A 23,795-nucleotide genomic window follows, 5' to 3' on the forward strand; every position below is an offset into this window, starting at 1 on the left:
GCAATTCAGCAAAATTCGAGATTGCTGAAAACTCGAGATTTTGCGTGGAAATAGGTAAGGTTACCAATTTTTTTGCAACCGTTTCAATGAAAATCAGATAAATTGGCAAATTCTGATAGGAAACGATCGACCTGGAGTCACAAATCCAAAGTCTGGCGGAAAACCCTGTTCCTCTTGTTCCTGTTATATCCTACTCGCGCAAATTAAGTGAGGATGTACGACGGGGGGGAGAGAGAGTTTTACCGCACGCCACTGATATATGTATATGTATATACTAACCGTTTTTCATATGTATGCATGGTAAACGAACATTTTCGACTTTTTTACGGTCAGCCGATGTATATGTTACACCGAATCCGTGAAATTGTCTATGACACGTATTCGGCAACAGAATTGCCGAATGCGTGAAAAATGCAAGCACGTTGCCCAGTTCATGGATTCGGCAAATTCTTTGCCGAATGCGTGAACTGGACAGCGTGTAATATTATAACCAAGTGTCAAAGTGACAGCTGAATGAGGATGTTTAATTTAGTTTAATTTACATATTATTATGTATAATATGACTACATACATATGTTTCGATCATCTCATATGACTTGTACATAAATTAATGCTATTTTTATACATTTTGATCAATATTTTAACAGTCGGAATTTTATACCTTTTGAAGAATCAGTATTATATTATAAATATTTAATTTCATTACACATGTCCCAGAACATAGCTCTCGGCTACACCGACCAGACCAAATATATAAAAATGTGAACGACTAAGAAATCACCGGGTGTTAAACGCTTAATCTAACTGCATATATCTCTCCGGAGTCCGGAGATGCATTTGTCCGAAGGACCAAAACAGCCCTGCGTGACCTGAGCCATAGAACACTTTGAGCCATAGAAGACCTGAGCCATAGAACACTTTGTATTTTAACAAGCTCGTAGTCACCTCTCACTCATTGGTTTAACTTAAAAACATTTTTTGGACAGGGGACTATTACAGACAAACACTCTTTGAAGTCTTTGAGAATGGGCTAAAAATGTACCTTAAATTTAAACAATAAGTCACTATTAATAGTTTTTTGGACTTTTATTATTTCTTTTACACAAAAATACAATGGAGCTGACTGTGTGTTCATACATAGTAAATAATTTTTACATGATATAAATTAATATTAAAAATTTTAACAACTTTTCCCACCGTCACAGATAGAATTTGCTCATATTTAAATTTAGCGCATTTCACATTTCACATTTAGTTGTTACAGTACATAATACGCAGAAAAATACTTTAGATATAAAACATCGCGTTATATACAGGCTAATAGGGCGATTGAATGGAATAAAAAAGAACTTATCACACACACACACGCACACAATCGAGAGAAATGAAATCGTTCCGCATCTTACCGAAGAAGGCTCAAAATGCGTACGTGCACAACCGCCGTTGCCGAAGCTTCCGGAAGGTGCGCGTCGCGTCGCGTCGTACGTAGAGAGAGAGATGGAGAGAGTGTGGGCAGGCCGTCGCGACCCACAGTTGAACCACCACCGGTTCACAGGCGAGTATTGTCGGCGCGTCAGTCGCGTGAGAGACTCCGCTGTATCTCGACGCGCGTCGCCGAATCACTCGTCCATACTCGCGACGTTCGGTATAAACAATCGCGACCCTCTCGACTTTGAAATCGGAAAAGCGGGAAAACCCCCACTGGAGCTTATCATAGTCTTTGGACGAAGATGCGCTCGCTCCCTCGGCGTCTGCGGGGGTGTCGTCCTCGCAACCGTGAACCTCACACGACCGTGTTCCATCCGCACAAGAGGAAACTGCAATGCAACACATGCACCTGATGCAATTTTTGCATCGTCTGCCAATTAATGATTCATCGGATTTTGGCATACAGTCGTTCGCCACCCACTCTCGCGAGCGTACATACACTATCGGATAACCTGTGATATATCAACTGTGATCTAAATAATACATACGTATATTTTTAAATAAGATTTTTTTTATACGGATTTACTTACGATTATACATATATATTTTGATATTGGAGTGTATATTTATACATGTAAATATAACGTGTGACTGCGACAACAGGTGGTTTTGTGTTTGTTGTTGTTGTTGTTGTTTGTGTTTGTGGGATGTTCGTCACCATGAAGGAAGAGGATTGCAGGCTGTGTCAGTATTACAGCACTCAGAGGTGCACCCATGCTGATTTCAGTATTGCGGGGTTGATGGGGGCGAGACCTCGACCTCCTCCCTCGCTCCCCATTCATCCCCCGCCCCTGCCTCACGATTTGTGGATGACCAATGATCTGCTGCTCTCCGCTTATTTTTTCAAACTAGGTACGAAACTTTTCTACTTGGGTCGGATGATGATTTTGCTATTGTTAGATGTTATGTATGTATGTATGTGATTCTTTATTTTCAATCGGCTGATATTTTAATATTCATTTTCTGTTTGTTTGTGTTAGGTCATTAATGGGTATGTATTTTTTGCAGGGGATAGAATTCACTTTAAATTTAAAAATTTCAATTTAAATAATTGTAATTTTATTATTTTTTTTTTTTTGGTTGAAGTGATTTATCGAAAAAGATAACTTTTAGGTGGTTGGCTTCTACAGTCTACACTCTACTACATAAAATAGATTCAAATATGTAAATTGGAACCGTCTCCACTACCTCGCTAGGTAAAGTTGGTGTATTTTCATATGAGACAAGTAGCTTACAAATATTGATTGTAATAAATTAGTTAAGTGTACATATACGAGTATATTACAGTTGAAGTGTGTCTTCCAGTTGTAATATATTTTGACTAGTTAGAATATATTCTGTCTAACCCACGTGAGTTGATTCATATGGCAAATTAATTCCAACTGCTCAAAATATATTACAACTGAAAAATACAGTTAATATATATGTAAGTCACATTTTTTTTGTTTTGAACACATTCTGAGATTTATCGTAATACGGTACTCATTACCTTTATTTGTTATACCTAACAAATATTAACGCATTATTGAATTCTAAAGCATTCGTAAAAACATCAGCGCTGTCAAAACTTAACTGTTGCATTACAACTGGCGCACATTGTTGAAAGGGTATTTGCGCTTGTAGATATATAATTTACTAACTGAAAATACACTTCGACTGTAACATATGTAGATATATGTAGTTATATTACGTACTTTAAATCTTCGAATAAATTTTACGGCCACATTGAGAATCTAAATTGAATTGCATTGGTAACAAACAATTTATTTTTGTTATACGAAGTATTCTTATTGGAAAACGTTCAAATATGTTCAGATTCATTTAACTACATAACTAGTTATATGATTAAACTGTAGGTACTTAAACGGAAATTATAATCTTTCATAAAAAATAGTCTTATTCATAGCTTTATTTCGTTCAGCTATCTAATATACGAGTATGTAATACACACATATTATACATACTTATGTGAAAAAATTATAAATGGAAAAACTTTTGGTTTGCAAAGTAGGCTTAAGTATTTCCCCATAGTTGAAAATTGATAAATAGCTGCTTATCGATTATAATATTCAATTCGAAGTGTATAACCGGTGCCAAATTATGAGTCTACTTAATCTACCAAATGTTTTCAAACAAAAACATTAAAAATACGATTATGTACTTAAACTGGTCCTTGGCACGTGATCCGCATTTTCGGCGTAAATATTAAATGGGAATTAGATTGATATACGACGAAAGTTGATTGATTTTATGTTCAAAATCTATATCGAGTGTTCGCTAGTGGGCGGGGCCTCTCTTTCCAAACAAGACCCTTGACTCCCAATTCAAAACACTATTATATATAAATCACATTGTTATCGTTCGCGGTTGATTTTTTTTTAAATTACATCACTTTGAATGAATAAATTACACAATCTGAATCTAAAACATTAAATGTCATAACACGTCGTCGCACGCATATGTACTCTTGACATTATGCTAAATGTAACCGAAATCGTGCGATTGTGTAAATGAGGCCTATTCGGATTTACTTAATAAATAGATACGTATTATAATCAAACCCGTGTTTTGTTTGTTTATGCGTTCCGTAATTCAGACTAAAACTTCGAGTGATCACATTGGTTGTACATATGTAGGTATCCATCTATGTATAGTTTACGTTTTGCGATTAAATCGACTCATAGAATATGTTTGTAAGGTGAGTAAAAAAAAAAATATGTATTGTTCAAATGAATCTAAGATTGTCTGAAATTTAGTCAATATCGAAATATGTACTAAATTTTTGCGTATTGATGCTTACGCCCATACGCGATTCAGTCAAAATTTTCTATTTCTTGCAAAATGCCGAGATAATTAATGCTAATCAACAATTGCGGAACACTAAAATTTCAATTATTAAATTATTTAAAAATGAAAATCTTTCAATATTTTTATCTACATATTTACGTAGTCGTAACAATATATGTAGTTTTGTTTTTTTTTTATTTTAAATGTTACGTAGGATGGGATGATCCGTGAGCAATAGAAAGAAAACACACCGTTTCGTACGATCTTTATTGTGATATTTATTGAATAAAGCCTGAAACCAAACCGATGTATGTATTTAAAAATGCATGGCAGCTCTGAAATACACTAGCGCTGATACTTAATCCCTATCTGTCAAAGGTTTCAAAGTGAGGACGATGTTGATCTACTTGTACCACATACTGTATTTTACACTTTATGTGATGATTGTAATACGATGCTTTATAAGCTGATATCTGCTGCATAAAATAAGAGTTCTTAGTGCTAAGCCTTCTGATGTACATAACTACATACATATGTATACTTAACTCCATATTACTTTTGTTGATATACATACATAAATAGTGTCGCCTGTGTGCATAATATAATCGTTGTTATTAGCACGTACATATATTTATGGTAATTTTTCCACTTCTTTGTTTAATGCTCTGAAGTGACTCTTCCAGTTTATTCACACGTGAAATTGTCGTTGTACTCGTTATTAATGCATTTGCATGTCTTTCAATATAAAATATATAGTTCACAGGATGTTAAGTGTGTCGGGATTAATTGTAGATATGTATAAATGGCGTGATCGCGTTTCGTATGTCGTTATAAACGAAACTAAAAGAAAGCGCGTGTGTGTGTGTGTGTACGACGCCCCTTCTGGGAACGATTCTCGCGCTAATTAATTTGTTTTAGCAGTTTAATTAGTAGAGGGGACGGGTCACGACCCAGTTAGTCCATGGAGTCGCAAAGACCATCGGACTATGGTGTATACGTAGCTGGGATTGTTTCCTCTCTCGTTTCCAACGACTCACACAAGCCCGATAATAATAACGGTATGGCCACGCTAATTGCGATACTGCCGCCTTCTTCATTCTATTTTTATTTCATTCTCCTTTCAAGTCTCAAACTGTACATGTATCGTGTAATCCGTGGGATCAACCGTCAAAGTAGACTCGGTAAGGGTTGAAAATCACTAGGATTTAGGTTAGTTACGTTCGTGCTTTTTACCGCAAGCCTCTACTTATTTATCATTGTATTAAATTTGTACGGACGCAATTCTAGAAAAATCATATCGTCAGTGTTTTATTATATTTTCACTCTTTGTGATCTTCAATTCAAAATTTATACTGAGATTTTTTGAAACTCGTTGATAATTGGAGATCAAATTTTTATAAATAGAAAATTTAAATTAAAAATATTGTAACGTTGACGTGTAGAGGGGTTTCCGAGATCGCGGTGAAGTACACAGCCAGTAGTGATAGACGTACTCTATTGTTCTTAATCCGTCGGCCTGCCAGCTCCGAATGAAATACGTACCAAAACCGCCCAATATATCATTGGTCGATGGGTTGTGAGACTTCATTGGCCGTTGTATACAACTTGTTCATACGTCGAGGCCTTTTTGACGCGAATACTAGGTCAGGTGATCAGCGCTAGTAAACCAGTGGTCAATCTCTACGTTATAGTATTTATAAATAAACAAATCTGTCACGCAATTAGCTTGTTGTAAATTTCTTCAAGTGGCGTACCGTGGAAATCTCCCAATTTTTATCGCACAGCCTCACTTACGTGTGGGCGAGCTGGGACTGGGTATTTTATTTATTTATATTCTTATTATATATCTACTTACATCATGTGCTATGACAGGAACTACCTAGATACTAGTTATACAATATACATTTTTTTTTTTGATACGTAATAAATTTGCGAGCAATACATAATGTAGGTTGCATATTTTTATAAGATTCAACAAATTCGAGACGCTAATAACTCGTGTTTGTGAGAAACTGCGGGGATTATATCGATGTATTGGATCCGTCACAACAATGAAGCTGGAAAAATGTAAAGGAGGTATGTAAAAATTGCAAAACCTTAACCGGGGACGGTCAATCTGTGTTTTTATTAACTACCACAAGATCTCGCCAGCAGCGTAATCTGGTCGGGACTTGAACCCACGATCTCTACTGGTATGCTCTACAAGTACACTAAGGTGTGACGTCACCTAGTCCTCTTGTATCCTGCTCGTGCACGTGTAAGTAAGGATGTACAATAAAAACGGGGATATTTCCACGGCACGCCACTTGTTTCTACATTAACTATATTTGTATCGATTTTATATGTGTAGGTTGACCATTTCTATGGATTTTATTTTATTACTTTATAATATAATTTCAACAAGTTTATACGTTTAAATAAATATATAGGTTGGGCAAGTACTTAACTTGTACCTTTTCGGTGTATAAATCTTTATCGTTATTGAATCATTTGTTTGGTTTTTGTAAAATGAAAATATCTAAACACGCCGAGGTAATTTTATCTTAAAATAAAAGGAATTGTATAATATGTGTGGTGTGGTGTTCAGAGATGTTAATACACATACACATTTGTGAATTCCTCTTTCTTTTAATGTTTGATGTATGTATCTACTTTATATTTTTTAGTTAGAAATTCTTCTATCTTTCTCTTTCACGGAAATATTCATGCATTATGCCCTCACGTCCACTTTTCACGCTTTTGATGAAAGTGAGAGAACGTTTTGAAGGATGGCCCGGCCCATGTGAAAGAATGACACCTTTACTGAGATGTTTTGCAATTTAAAATTCATACGATGCTACGGATATATGGATGTTGTTTTGGCAAATTGTTATCAGTTGTAATGGATGCAAAATATTGTGTGCGTGCTGTGTTGGTTTTTGTATGATGCATTTGAAATGGTATCTTCGGGTTGCATCAGTTGTATGGAGATTCCGAGTTAAGCCCGCCCGCCAGACGCGCGAGCAGCGTAACCCCGCCTTGTTTGGTGCAAAGTCGACGAGCGGTAAAACATAGCGGTAACGTTTGCCAAAGTCTATTGTGGCATTAGCAACTCAAATGGCACCAATTTACATATGTATCATCACGCTTCGTCTCTCGTTTTCATTTCTCTTGTATGCTATTATTCCAGCTATCGATTTTGCATCGCGCATATGGCATATATCTACTTGAACGGTTGCGACAATCCGACTGCCATACCTCTCTTATCGATATACAGGGCCGTGGAGATATCAAAAAGCACGACTCTGACTTCCAACGTTACTGGCACTTTATTGATACAATTTTTTCTTCATTTCCTCAATAACTGATCGATTTTATTTTGTCAAATGTTTTATACATACATATATATGTACATATATGTATATGTAGGGCCGCCGACAGAAAATATAATTCCGGGTCCTATAAGAAACTAAAAAAAAAATATCTTATAGATATATTTTAAATATGTAAAAAATAAATCAGAACTATTAGAAAAATACCTACACATGTATATGAGCCGTTATAATTAAAAGTGGCATAAGTCCATTTTTACTTAAAACATTAAATATATCTAATGTTTTGCGTTTAATATAATATTTAAAAAAATGCGGATGGCCTGTAATACGTTTATTCTGCTTGAAAAAACTATTTAGTTAACAGTAATTTCATACAAAAATAGTCTAATTAACAGGTATTGCAGGTATTAATATGCCATAAGTATTCGTTGCAGTTATTTATTTTCAAAAGATGCGAGAACAATATCAATTCCATGACTTGTATTCGTTCTTTATTAGTCGAAAAACAAAGGCTTACGCCAGAAAAAAGCCAGCGTGGCAACCACTGATGTACACTTCTCTTTTAACGATTACTTGTTTTTTCTTCGTTATTTGATTCTTTATTCATTACAGCAATCGATTAAATCGGAATTAGTTTAGTTCGCATTAATCGGAATTAGTCGATTAAATCGGAATTAAAATGGATTAATTTCACATTTTAGTTAGCAGGACCGGCATTCTCCAGGCGAGAGCCCGGATGCGAAAAAAAGTTTATATAATATAATCCAAATAACCTGAATATTGATATAATTACATAAAATATAAAAAAAAAATGTATTCGAAGAGACACGTTCTCCATTATAATTTTTACAATGTTTTGTTAGAGTCGTCATAAAATGCTATTAAAAAGAAAGCAAAATATTTTTGCAAGCGGGACGATTCTCGGCTTCGAATGCATATGTTAATGTTTTCATAACTAGAGATAGACTTTTGAATGTTAGATGGCCCTGTCTGTTACAAAATAATAATAATAATCAAACTTTATATTCTAAGTATGTATATGTAATTAAAAATTCTGTATTATTTTTTAATTAAATATATCATTGCTAATATTTTTAACAAGCCACACGTATCCCTATTTAAAATTAATAAATAGAACATGTTTAGCTCTAGGTTTTCCTTCGCACATTGTATCTACTCAAATTACATGCACCGTGTTAATTAAATAAATCATCGTTAGATAACATCGATAAAATGGCCTATGGAATATACACAAATTGTACCAACATAAATTATTAAAATATTGTATGTGCATATGCAGTATATCCTATCAACAAAGCGTGATGTGTTGGCTGATAAAAATACGATGTAGTTTTGTAATAAGTTATCTGACGTACATAATTTGATGCAATCGATGCATGCGTATAATAATATATTTCAAACTGAAATTATGTATGGTTAGATATATTGCGTATATATGTATGTATGTATGTACCTACTAGATATGTCCTTATGATTTGTCTCGTACATGTGCGGAGATAACAAGCGATAGCATTTGTGTTTCAATTTACTGAATAGTGATATTATATATCAAAATTGATATAGTAATATTCTGTCAATTTTGAATTACCAGCGTTGTTAATTTCAGTTAGACCAAACTGAGAATGCAGAAAGCAGGTAGCGGGTAATATATATTGTCATGTTGTGTTAATACTCAAAGGACAGTTTGAATTTGATTAACTTCTTCATTGATACATCTCAACTAAGCATGTTCCTCGGACCAGTGAAAAAAATTTTGGCAGCTGTATTTGACTACCAAATTGAAAAGATACCTCTCAAATGGATTTGGCGTAACTGGGTTGATCTTTTAGACAGGCTCTCCTGGATGACATTTGAGATTTGAAGCTAGTATAGGGTAACCATGAGATAAGAAGGTACCTATACGAAAATTGAATTCATATTTCTGGAAATTTAATATTATACGCAATGACATCATACATACAAATAAAATTAAATGTTTGAAAGTGCTTCACGCAGTTTATTTAATATACCTTGGGGAGGCGGCAAAGCCGATAGGCCCAAGTATAGTAGTAGTAGTAGCAGTTTAGTAGTAGTACAATTTAGTAGCTTTGTTTTTATATATATTCTACTATATTGCCATTACAGGTTGAACCATTAGTTTCTTCTTGTGCATATATAAATTTATCTAATATATAATTTCGAAAGAGACTTTGTATGTATGTAGGTTTAAAGGTGTGGGTGGGAGCATCGAAGACAAATCAAAGTTTCTATGACGTTGATGTCGATATCGTTAAATATAAATAAAAACAAATGAATGTGTACTATTAGATTGTTTTGCCATGTTCAAGCTGTTTATATTACAAATACCGAGCGAAGCCGGGTAAAACCACTAGTAGATTATAAATTTGAAATTATATTCAAATAGTGGATGTTTGCCAATTTTATGAGAAACCGTTTCAACAATGAAATTAGATAAATGGACAATTCAACAATGAAATTAGATAAAAGTCTGACCGGCAGCACTGCCGAAATACTCTGAATAAATGATTTTCAGTCGAGGTCAAATCGGGGCTCGAACCCGGGACCTCTCGGTGTTTAGCAATAACGCAACCACCGAGCTTTAATGCTGGCTGCTGGCTTTTGAATTACTGAATCCAATGAGCGATATTCAAAATGTTTTTGCACTAACAAAGAATTGCGTACTGCATAAGTGTATACCTACCATTATTTTTTATTGTTAATATTACTGATTATTTGGTTTTTTTGCGGAATTTTTTAGTTGGTGTTCTAGATTTTTTTATGCATGAAACGCTTTGCATCACGTGCATTAAAATGCACTGCGTCATCATCGTTGCGGATCAATGAATACTTTCGATTGTACCCTGCGTGTTTGCAATCGCCTTGACCTAGCAAATGAGCGCATGCGTTTATCCCCATATTGCGTCGTGCACCCGATTCAATCGACTGTACTTACCTTAGATAAATTCATAATGGTGAAATCCGATTACTGCACGGTTTCATCATCAACTAAACCATCGTCCTAAAGGACTTTAGTCCAAATTTAGAACAGCGATAACGGCTTTAATACTCAACCCCCCGGCAATATCGATCCTCGCTTCGTGGATATATTTAGCATAGAATTATTTAAAAATAGCCTCGGTGTATAAGTATTTTTGTTATTTATTTTATTCCTACTCGCTCTCTTCGATCGATTTCACGAAAAATACTTGGTACACGCCTAGGAACCGATCTGGGGGGGGGGGAGGGGTTGAAATATACCCGTTTATTTATAAACGTCATAGCCTCGAGGGTGAGCGACGCACCCTTATCAATCTTCTAGTGTGGTCTATTTTCATGTTGAAATCGACACTCGATTTGCATACGCATACATACAAAGAGTGATATAATATTATTTAAAAATAGTCAATTTATGTCCAAAACATGTTTTGTGCGTATTCATACCCATTTAAATAGATTTCTTTGTTGTTTGAATACGCATCGACGTTCAGGTGAATACGCTCTTTAAATTTCATATTCCTGAATTTAATTCGAATCACTCTGTACGTTGGAATTTTAACGTCGAAGAACTGAAGTCGCAATTAGCATATCGCAGTCAAAACACTATTAGTATTCAGCAAACGTGTGCAAATTAATCTATGGCCGAGTAGCGAATTAATTAATCACATGTTCGCTGACTCGTCTCACTTATCGGCTTATCACCTCATCCCATAATGGATTTGAAAGAGTACATATGTAACGCATTCTAGTTTAGTAACTGTAGAGGTTAGATGGAATTTTAAAATTGTCACAAATGTACCTAATACTAATTCATTGCACAGAGGCAAATTTTTGGCATGCGTAGTCCTTTAAAAATTGCATTTAAAAGGCCACATTTTTAAATTTAACAATTTTTGACTCGCGTACCTTCAAAATCCATTACCAAAAATTGTATATTATTATCCTCCTTATTATCATTTTTGTAATTTAATACGCCTCCAAACGCCCCCCCCCCTCCCATCTTTCCATATCTTTACAATAAAATGCTTACTAGTCAAACTTACAGTCAATTGTTGTAATTTAGCAACTCTCCTCGGTCCACAGATTAAGAAAAATCACCATAGAATCTTCTTAATAAAAAGATTCTATATAATTTTATACTAAGAAGCTCTTACACTAATGTATATATGTACACTACCGGTCATAAGATTAAGACCAGAACTGTCAGCAATTTTCAAAGCTTCGTAAAACTTTATTGGCGTGAAATAAGCTGACGAAATGGGTGTAAATTTGTTGCAAACATGAATACATATTTATAATTTGAACAAAAAAAAGGAGGAATTATCACATTAAATTGAGGTTTTTTTATAAACGCTCAAAATGTGTTCAAAGACGCCACGTGACGAATTCACACATGTTGGAATCGCCCCCGTTTCTTTATTTTTTGGAATCATTTGAAATAATCCTGGAAGGTTATACTTACCTGAAATTCTAAATTTAATTAATATAATGCCAAAGTTATGTGTTTTCTTTTTTTTAATATATATTTATATCATTTCTGAATATAACTGCGTTCATTTTTTTAATTGGGTCAAAATTGTATAATTTATGCTCAAAAAAAAAAACCCTTTGGTCTTAAATTTATTACCGGTTGTGTATATTCAATGAAAATGTTGCTAATTTTCATTTCATAAAATTCTTCGGGATACATGATAGGTACTATCATACATACATATAGTCCATTTAGTATTATATTCGATATAAACAAATAGATATACATATGTACATAGGAAACCGTTTGGAAAAAATATAAAAATATTCAATAATCCGTACGCTGGGAAGGTCAGAAATTATGACTGCAATTTTTTTTTTGCCATTTTCAATATTTTTCGCATACCGCTAAACGACCCTTCGTGTGCCCCCAGTTAGGAAACGCTAGTCAAATTAAATGAATTTGGAGGGGAGAGACGCGTTGCATAGAAGTGCATGACTCGACGAAAAAACAACCAAAAGGTTGATTTGAAGTTGATGTACTGCTTTGTTCATTGGATAATTTGTATGACGAGCATTCCTACAATTGATCCAGATCGTCTCGACCGCTCTTAATTGAATCGTTGTAATAGTTTTGTTATAAGCGATCTGAGCGTAGTTGTGTATATCGCAGTAGTTATAGCGCAAATTTACAGGTGAGTGAGCAAAGGTCTGCGGAAATTCCACCGTTAATCTTGACTATCTACATATTATGTACTTCCAATTTGTGGAGCATTTGGATAAATCGATTACGGTTCATTTGATTAGATTTGCATCGCCAGAGGTGTGCGCGCGGTCGATCGATTCGAAAACAAAGCCATTGTAATACTGGTCAAAATCAGCTTATTCGGTTAATCAGTTTAACTTTCAAATCGTATTAATTTTTTTCGTGCTTTAAGTGTTTTCCCTTCATTTTTTGCCATATATTCCCTTGAAATAACTGGAAAAAGTAATTTATACCTGTTATATTTTTTTTCTTTTCTACAAAAAAAAGCTAAATATATTCTTAATATTATATTAAGTGATGTACATAAGTAGCTACTTGATTTCAAGAGTCGCCTCTTCATTTTTAAACTAAGTTAATAAGCCTTCTTTAAGTGTAGTGCTTAAGAAAAATAATTTTTGAGGAATTTTAAATTGGAATCTACGAGTATATCTAGTATATGTATGTACGTATATGAAGAAAGGAAAAAAAATGACTAGAAATTTATTTAATGTATGTAAAACTATTGAATGTATGTCTTTACTATAGAATAGGACAAAAAAAAAGAAGGAATGAACATTGAATCAAATATATTTTTGAACTGAATTGCTTACATGATTTTAAACATTGCCACTAATGTACTTTTAAACATTGCCACTAGTCACAGGTTTCTTTTTTTTTCTATGAACGAAAATTGAGGGTTTATTAATAAACTGTTGTGAAACATTTTGTACTTTAAAGTTTTTATTTATTTGATATACAAACAATTACATTTGGGTATGAATGTACAATTATTTTCGTTTTATTTATAGAGAACGCGAATTAAATTTGAATCTCCAATTCTCAGAAATATATGATTAAAATCATCATAATCCACACTTGAATTATAAAATGTCGAGATATAATTTTATCAGTTTTGGAGAATAATTGAGTCACTTCGAGTCACGTACACGACAGTTCTACATAAAAGGAGTCCTATAGGTGTAAAGGGTTAATGCGCTCTGCATGACAAACGCCCACTTTTTATTTACATGCATACGTTGGTAGTACATATGTATGTATGTGTGTACATAATTTTCTTCTCTCTTCTGTACTTTCGTTTATCTGGAACAGTTGAAATTGTTGAAGTTTAACCGGTTGGTTTGTTCGAAGCGAATCCTTCGCAGTAATTGTATTCTTGAAAAGTGTTCAATTAGATTCAAACACGCTGAACTGCTCTCTTCATTTCATTAAGGGAGCTTCGAATCGAATCAAATATTCTCTTTGGGAGATTCGATCACGATAATCGCCATTTAAAACCTTCAATCTATCCACATTGCAATGTATACATACTATGTAGAATAGTTAGATTACAATATACAATCCTGAGTATGATTTATTTAAGAATTTTATCTTTTAAATAATTCACGCTTGTGTTTTTAATAAATTTCATTCAAAGACCGTCAACAGCGTTTGTTTTTAAATCCTCCAAACTTCATTAAAAAAAAATGAATAAAGATTTAGTTTCAAACTTCCATTCATACATACATATATATCAAATCAACATCTTTATCCAAAATATCGATAAATAAATTAAAAAATATATATATATTTCTATGGTTTAAAACTTGCCTTTTTTCCAAGGAATATATCGATAATATTCCAAAATAATAATATTCAGAAAAATTTCCAGATATCGAAATTGGCCAGTTTATTCTCGCGTTGCATAGGTACATACTTCCCAAATTGAAACTTAAATTCAAATAAATAACACAATGATCTATATGATATGTGTATATAGTTTATTAAATGAAAATATGTATATACGAATATTTTATACAAAATGGAATCACAGTTTGAGAAGCGCTGACAACTGTAAAGAAGCCGTATTCCAATTTTCTTTTTAATTGATAAAAAGGGTTAGGCGCAATGTTTAATTTACAAAACCTATTATTTTAACCGCCACTATGCCACAAATACGCGGACTCTCATAGAGAGTTTCCATAAAATTCGGGTGGTTTACAATGAGTTAATAAATGTTTCTAGTCAATAAATTCTACATGTGAATATAGTAGCTTGATCCGACAAATATTGTAAATAAGTTTACCCAAATAATTAATTAATATGTGATTTCATCTTGTCCTTTATAAATTTAATTTTCAAACTTCACCCCAAGTTTTGTAACTGTTTATTTTGAGTAAAATTTAATATTATTACATTAGACATTTTAGAAATGTATATTTCATTTACATAATAAATAAGTTCATAAATCATTTTAAGTTTCAGCCAAACTTATTTTGGTGTAGGCACAAAGTCAAATATTATTATGCAAAGTGTACCCATGTTAGATTATAATCTAATATTTTGGATTGAATTATTAAGTTATCATAAAAATGAAAAATTGTTGTCAAAACGGTTTTTTGATGATGGAGTTTATGTGTGCTTGTATGTCCGTTGCGCGAATAGAATTTCGCAATAATTGCGTTAATTCGCTGGTGCTTCCGCAAAAAGGTTAAAAGTCGTTCGCATGCGTGTGTGCGCGATCGACAGTATAGCGTTAAATACACATTCGGTTTTTTTTTTAGGTGTTTATTATCATTCGCGTCTTCGGTTAAATAACCGGCCTTTATGTCCGAGAGATGATCAAACATTCGCCGTAAACAGGTTTTTTTAAGACGCGTCGTATAAAAAAGCAGCCTTGTGTCGCGAATCTTCTTAACTTAAAGGTATCGAGAAGTAAATAAAATAAAGAGAATTAACACTCTTTTGTCGCGCACTCAACAAGTCGTCCAAAGTGTCATCCTTCGGTCGTTTTAAACCTTTATTTTTTAATTCCGTTTCATATCCAACTGTTGCTTCTTTGTTGATTTGATAAAACGCGTTGATATCGTATGCATATGTGATACATATTTTCACCCTCGCGCGATATTTTAATCCTTTTTTAAACCGTTGTACTAAATATGTATATTTCACCCTTGGGATTTTGTTCTGTCGTTTAACCGCGGGATAAACGACCCACATGCACACGGCTCTTGTTTTATTTATTAAACGCAATTTATATTACATTATTATTTTCTTTCTTTTGAAGCTAGGAAGCCGTTCTTGACCCATATCATTAGAAGTATAAAAAAAGGCGAAGTGAAGCTAATAAAAACCTTGTAAAAATTGACGGAGATTTATTTGATATACATATTTTTATTTTTTACATAGATATATACCAGGAAGGCCTAACAGGTAAACCCGAATGCGCCTTCCTAGACAATTAATTACAAACATTTTATTTCATAAATCGCTGTATTTCGAGAGGCTGAAAAACACGAAATTAACAATCAATTAATTAATGAATAGAGACATCTATGGATTTAGACTTGTAAATACATTTTTACATATTGTACATACATCAAATTCAGATATTTGTGACATAGTGGGTAGGATGGTTTTTGCCAATTGGATGGAGGAATCGTTTCCACAATGAAATCAGATAAATTGGCAAACTCTGATCAATGAAACAATCAACTTGGAGTCACAAATATCCAAGTCTGACTGATCTGATTAGCACGGGATCGAACCCGGTAACCTCTCGGTGCTAAACATAAACGCAACCACCGAGCCATACTATATGTATGTATATCTGGATTGAATTATTATGATGAGGACATTTAAACAAGTATTTTTGAAACTTAATAATATATTTCGAACACCTATTGAATCGAATATAAATTTAGCATTGTCTGTTTTTTAAAATTTGTGTTAAGGACGATAGATGACAATTCACATTTCTACAAAAAAAAAAAAAAAGCATTCTATTTCGCAGAGCGTATTTGTACAATGAATTTTCATTGTTTTTCTAGTCCAAACTATGCCCATTGTTTCATACGAAATACGAAGGTCTTTAAATCATTCGACGTCATCCGAAGGTACATAGATAAGTTTGCCGCAATTCCTCGTTAGTGAAGATTCTTTAACTTTTTGAAGCCTTGCTTGCTTGCGTTACTTTCATTGTAAAGTTAAGCAAATTCGCGGCCTACGTGAAGTGTTAACAATTTGAGCGAAATCATCGCCGCTTCTGTAACTAACTATTATGTATATCTAGATTTCTACCGAGCGAAAACTGTCTGCTTTTGGATCGGCGTGATGAATCAATGCCGATTGATTAATCAGACATCGACTCGTCCATCGAGCTGTGCAAACTAATTAACTTGGCCATTTACAATATGAAGCAAGCGTAAATATGATAATTGCCTCATGTGAGAGGCTCTTATCACGCTTCTATGGCAAATTTACTAATTGACATATAATTATCGTTAATCAGTGAGCTTCTTAATTTTATTTCAGCAGACAGGAATTTATAATGATCGGATTAAAATATTCAATACCTTTTATGAAATTTCGTCAAATTATAGGTAAAATTTTCACATGTTCAAAATCTAAAAAAAAAACACGTACCACGTCCCACTCAGTGTGTTTTCGCCCTAATGCTGGGGAGTACGTGACCACATAATAGAAAAACACAGATAATTTTTTATATTGTTTTTATTGTCTCTCAAACATCCACATCATGCATTGAAAAACCGGATCGTTTTGAACCGCGATCAAACTACATACTTCAAGATGTTTTCCCGATCAACATTTTCAAAGCATTTTAAATTTTCCATTAATCTGCATATTTCACAATTTTTAAAATCTATTTTCACGCTGGAAGAATCTTTCTCCACGATAAAACCAGTGTTATTAGCTTTGTTTTTTTTTAATATATGTAGTTTCATTCGGATAAGAAGGAGCATTATCTATTAGCAATACTGCTTTCTGTGCCTATCTTTTACTTAGAGAGTTATTATTATTAAGCGTTTTCATAGATTATTATTATATGATTTTCATGGATTATTATTATATGATATACTTCGTACCGAGTCGGACGTACTTATGGGAATTATTGATTGTTTTGTCATGAATCTCAACGCTTCGGATCTTGTATAGGAATGCAGATTGCATTCCCGAACGGGTCTCTGGGATTCAAACCGCGTACCGTTCGGTCGACACGCGCCTACGTGACGCGGAAACATCGCTCCATCTCACTCATTCAATTATTCCTCTTCATTTTCAATCAACATTCAGTTTTTCTTAATGAAAAACCACGGTTGAAGGTTGCACACCTGCCATAAACATTGTTCACATGTCGTAAAAGACTCTTTTGCGCCGTTCAATTTTCTTCTTTTAGTATTTTCCGTGATCGCACACGACAGTTATAATGTCAGAGTTGCTATCAAAATAAATCTCACTTAAATTTTACCGCGTTCCATCCCGGCTCGTAATGAATGGTTATTTATTTATTCTCGGAACACGTGACGGACACACCGGGATTAAGTACGTTTAAGTAGCTATCAATGTCTTTCTCGAGACACTCTCGTCACGTCAATATTTACTGTCAACATGCATCTAGTGATCGATGGCTATTAAATACCTATGTATGTTGTTTACAAATTATTGTAAATTTGAAATTATTTTTTGATTATCTTAATAATCAATCCGTCTTGTTTACAGCGAAAACTTACAGACTTCGGTTATGTTAATCAAATCTGAACGTTACATTTTACTATTGAGTCTTCTCGGAAGAAGATTCGTTCTATTGCCTTCTGGAAAGAAATAGAGGAGTTTTGTTTTTAGATAAGTGGATACAATGTATGTATGTATTTATACGTATGTATGTACTTTTTGGGTGATTGCCAGTTTAGTGAGGAATCGTCTGGATAATTCGGTCAGATAAAATCACCAAGTACTGAAATATGAGACGTCAATCTGAAATTTATATGAAAAGAATAAAGTAAAACCAACGTTACAAATACATAAATAATAAAAGTGAAGGTCTATTTATATGCATACAGTTATTGAAAAAAAATACACTTATTTGTTTGTACATATGTACATACGTATAAGTATACAAATATAATATATTCCAGCAACCTTTCATTTTATTGTATTTTCAAAGAAAGTAAGTAAATTAAGTTTTGAATGAAGTTACGTAAATCAGCTTAATAAGTTGAAAACCTTAAGCTAAATCGTAATTGATAATTTTCGGTAAATTTATTCCAGTAAGTTGTCTTTTAATTTAATTAAGTCTTATAGCATATATTTTGCATGAAATTATTTGCTTCGACAAAATATTGAAATACATATTATTGAGATATTAATTATTAAAACATATCTTCAAAGGTATACAGAAAAAGTTTTGGTTAGTAGTACCTTCTTTTTACATATATGAATATCCTATTGTGTACTTAGTACTATGTATATTAACTTTAAACTTAGTAGTCACTTTTTTAGTTTGTTGATATTAGCCCGATAATATACATATATCTAGGCATGTTTGTCTATCGGTCTACACATATAAGGAGGTATATATTATACAATAGTAAAGTTGAAATCTAAATATAACTCAACTGAAGAATATTTATGGAAACAGAACCAGAACAGAGTGCGAAAAAGCGCGATTTCCGTTCACTTCTCCCCCTGTCACGTCGGCGAATAGAAAAGCCGTTGCCGTGAAATACATAGACTCCGGTACGTAGTGTTTTCTGGAGCGAATCCGGAGTACTTCCCGCGATTTTCGGCTCATAATACTGACCTTGTTTGTTGCGGCAAACCAGAGAGCTCCTTTGTGTTTGGTAAAGGAGCGTGTCTGTCTGTTGTGGCCTGGCCTGGCCTGGTCTGGTCTGGTCACGCCGTAGAAAGTCGGCGCTCTCTCGTGACCCGCTTCTGCGTCTCTCATTTAACCCAGATCCTCAACGATATTTCTATCCATCTACGACTGCTCACCAAATCACCGTCGATTAATATATCCATCTTATATACCTTCAGTCACACCTAATCAAATTTCGACCACCTTAATGGAATTACGCAAAAGTGACACAATCAAGCGTTCGTATCTAATCCAAGGAATTAATTACAAAACACAACCGGTTAAATTGAATTGACGATGCGTCACCGTTTAAGTGAGTTTAAAATTTTATGCACAAGTTCTTCTTCTTCTTCACCGAATTTTACATATATTATTATCGCTTATCTGTACTATCATCTCAGCCGTTCGTACTTACATAATATAATACATATATAACGAAACGAACATATGTAATTATATATGGTAATTTTCACTCAACGCAAAGCTTACTAATTTGTTGTACATAAATTTCACACAAATCATTAGTTGTTGAATTTGTTTACAACACCTTATTTGTACAGTAAAAGCTCGTGCGTAACGTCATACGTTATGAATTTAGGGTCATTTTGTTACTAACCTCTTATTCTCCACTTATGTAATCGTAAGACCAAATTTAAGCCAAATACAAAAAAAGCACGTAGATGTTTTTTCATATTAGTTAGGCTACATTTATGGTAAACGCGTGTACCGAAAATTAATCATCATACGATTTTTTTTTATGAATTGTTTTTATTTATTTATTTTTTGGGAATGGTGGTATTGCCGATAGACTCAAATTTGATGTTTTCCTAAGATGCCATGTTCGGATTGCCCCTAAGCGACACCTATGGTATTAAGCTCATTGTACATGGCAAACTCTGATAGGAAACGCTCGATTTGCAGTCAAAAATATCCAAATTTGGCCACTAAAGATAATACTTGGAATAAATTCTCGTCAGTCCTCGAGATCGATCCCGACAACCTCTCGGTGATTAGCATTAAGGAAACCAACAAGCTATGCTGCTGGCTAAATCAAATAAAGAGTTTTGTAGGAAAATCAGATGAAGTCTTATTGAGTGAATTCTATGCTGTAATACATCTAATATATAATTTCGAAAGAGACTTTGTAAGTATTGTTGGTTGGGGATCGTTTCTATTACGATTCGATTGGTTAATATTATTTTTTTTCCGATTGAAATAAATTTAATAAAAAAACAAATGAATTTTTACTATTAGATTCGCCATGTTTAATCTGTTTATATTAAAAATACTCAGCGAAGCCGGGTAAAACAACTAGTATAAGATAATATAATGTGTATTAAATAAGTTTTCGTAATATTTCAAAACGTCCATCGTTTCATGTGATCGAAATATGCGTAAGTGATATCATATAGACATATAATATAAATCGCTTTATACGTGCACAACGTGTGTATTTATGTGACGAAATGCAACAAAATTCAATTTCGCACTCGCTTCGAATTGCATAAAGATTGCGCAACTTCTCGCACGCAATGTCTCGAATATTTCGCAATCGCTCCAAAGGTCATGAGCCGGTTTTTTGTGCAGGACGATGACATATAACATTTTTCCTCTTTATTAATCTCTTTTGAAGAGGTGTTAGTTTCGATCCAGTTGCTGCAAATATCATATATAGGATGGAGGGGTGCGTTAAGTGGTACCTGGCACCAAATGGGTTGAAGTGGCTGCCACACTTGTACAAAATAACACCTAGCTCTAGAGCTACTCAAGCGCTTGAAATTTTCCGTGTTATAAAAAATACGTGGTTTCAATTTATTTTTTCGTGAAGCATGGCTTAGTTTTAGTTTGGGCTGACGTCAATATTCGGTCGTTCGGGGTCGCATTTGCATGACAAAAACATCTCAATTGCACAAAGTGTCACAACTCGGCCTTAAAATGTATATTCACACATAAAATGATGGCTATACAAAGTATCTCAAACACACCGCACATTTGTAACTTTTACGATTAGCAGACGGGATAAGAAAAATATTATATATTGAACATTTTTCGTGATAAGAGATAAAGAAGCGAATGAAATTAATATGTTGTACATACATTTGGATGAACGTATTTTATTTTTGCCACACAATTTGAAGAAGGTTGTTTTTGATCAATGTGTTAAGTCAGTGATGATTTGGGTATTACAATGAATGTCTGAAATTTGTGTGTATAACACACAAATTTCAATGCATTAAAAGATATATGCAACGTTGTATGCTTGACATAAAAATGACAAGAAATAACAAATGAGTGAGAAGGGTTGCTTATATATGGTGGCGCAAGTGAAGAGATTAAAATGGTAGTTTAGCTAGAATAATGGTAAAAAGATTGACAAAATAGAGGCAACGGAAGAAAGATTGACAAAATTAGACTATTTTCTGAAAGGAAAGGACATTAAGCCGAACAAACATTAGACCGATGGACATTTGGTCGAATGAAATTTTTAATTGTTTAAATTTATCAAAACTCAAATATGAATAATAAGTCGAGGTGCTTTCTGAATAGTGTACCAATCTGTTTCCAATCAGTTTTGAGTAATTTCGATACACAATCGGCTAAATGTCCATTCGTCAAAAAGTTCATCGGATTGAAGTTCGCGCACGAAAATAAGTGTTCAAATAGTATCTAAGACTGTATAAGGGCAGACACAGTGGTAAGCGACACGTGTTTTTTTCTTACTTTCTAATAGTTTTGATTATGTAACATAACGCTAGTACGCCTGATCTATGCTATGGCGATCCATGCCAAAACGCACCTCTTGGATTATTTTCGGTTATATTTTATCCTTGTATTGATATATGTAGGTTTGACAGTGAATGATAAAGGTGATTCTCATATTTGAAGAAATGTACGAGAAACTTATCGAAATGACAATATAGTACGAATTAACAGTGACATGAGTATACGCCCATCACAGCTGGAGTCTATCTAGGCGAGGCGATTCAGTGTATATGCGCCTTAAGGGTGCAAGTAATTGTTTTTTTTTTCAGGTCATTGTTAATTCGTACGATCTTATTATTTCTTGAGTTTCTCTTGCATTTCTTCAAATATGGGAATCGCCGTTATCAATGTCAAACCGATGTCAAAACAAGGATAAAATATCACCGAAAATACTCCAGAGGGTGAGTTTTGGAAAGATTGCGACGACACAGACTAAGCACGCCAGCATTTTTTTTTGCATGTATAAAACTATCTGTAAAAAAAAAGCACGTTGCCGGATACCATTCTGTTTGTCTGTACCTGTAATCAAAATGGAGTCTGTTGGAGAAGCTTTTATCCAGTGGTGAATGCTAAATTTCTGTAAGTAATGATGTGAAGATAATCTCATTTTGGTAGGTTTTTTTTATGGAATATTTATATATTGTTTTGAGACATTACGTGTCACTGTTTTTTTTTGTAATGATAAATTTTAGTTTGTCATTTGTTATTAGTACGCTAATCGGCCAATGCGTCATAGCATAATTATCGAATAATATTATAATTATTAATATCAAATACTTTGTCTAGACAAATAGTGTTAATTTTAAGACAAATAGTGTTGATAAGTTTAAAAAAGTAGCTATTTTAAGCCTGTGAATGGAAATAGACTAACTTTTTCACCGGCATTATTCCACCATGCAAACTAATTATTCGTCGGCTTTTACGACCACACTCGGCGGATTGAAAGCTCGTTCGTTCACTCATTCATGTGAAACATTAAAAGCTCTCCTCGAACACAAAGGCAGGCTCTTCGTAATTCGAATCGATTCGGACAAAGACGTGTACTTGAAATATTTATTTTTGGCGCTTGCGACGTTTCGCACTTTGTTTTTTAGCGAACGAGCGGATGCGTTTCGAGAGCGAAAAGCTTTGATACGTCGCGTATTGCTTTGATAAAGCTTGCTTCGGATACTCTCCCGAGGGATTTGCTTTTGAGTTTTTTCCACTCACTCTCTCCTCCTCCTGCCTTGCAAGCTCCCCCTCTCCCCTCGTTGCGGTCGATGGAAAATGTAAAGGATTTCACCTGTTCAAATCCCCTGTCGCTTTTTTCGCGGGAAAGTGGATTATATCAGTCGTTTTCTCTTTGCTTCTTCTTATCGTCTTGCAACCTCAATATGTGTATGTATGTATGTAGGTACATCTTGATATGTCTTATTTTTCTGACAAATCACATATGCTTCTTAAAAGACTGCTTTTTAATTCGTTTATTATATTGGATAAAAATTAACCGTGAATTTATTTTATTTTATTACATACATACATACATACATCATATGTGCAATGACAGGTATTGACCTAA

At 33.9% G+C, this 23,795-nt stretch overlaps 2 protein-coding genes and 1 long non-coding RNA gene across 3 annotated transcripts in view; 2 read left to right on the plus strand and 1 right to left on the minus strand.

Annotated features, from left to right (window-relative positions):
* The window catches only part of LOC143915558 (uncharacterized), a 43,239-nt gene extending 26,019 nt beyond the window's left edge, over nucleotides 1-17,220 (minus strand). Inside the window, exon 1 of the long non-coding RNA XR_013260917.1 lies at nucleotides 16,194-17,220. This is a non-coding gene — a long non-coding RNA (uncharacterized LOC143915558). The remainder of the gene's footprint in view (nucleotides 1-16,193) is intronic.
* The window catches only part of Hers (Histone gene-specific Epigenetic Repressor in late S phase), a 224,163-nt gene that overhangs the window by 113,259 nt on the left and 87,109 nt on the right, over nucleotides 1-23,795 (plus strand). The window lies entirely within an intron of this gene.
* Nucleotides 1-23,795, plus strand: part of LOC143910669 (uncharacterized) — an 81,533-nt gene that overhangs the window by 55,585 nt on the left and 2,153 nt on the right. The gene's annotated exons all lie outside the window — the stretch shown is intronic.

This window comes from Arctopsyche grandis, chromosome 1 (genome assembly GCF_051622035.1).
Source record: "Arctopsyche grandis isolate Sample6627 chromosome 1, ASM5162203v2, whole genome shotgun sequence".
Taxonomy (NCBI): Eukaryota; Metazoa; Arthropoda; class Insecta; order Trichoptera; family Hydropsychidae; genus Arctopsyche; species Arctopsyche grandis.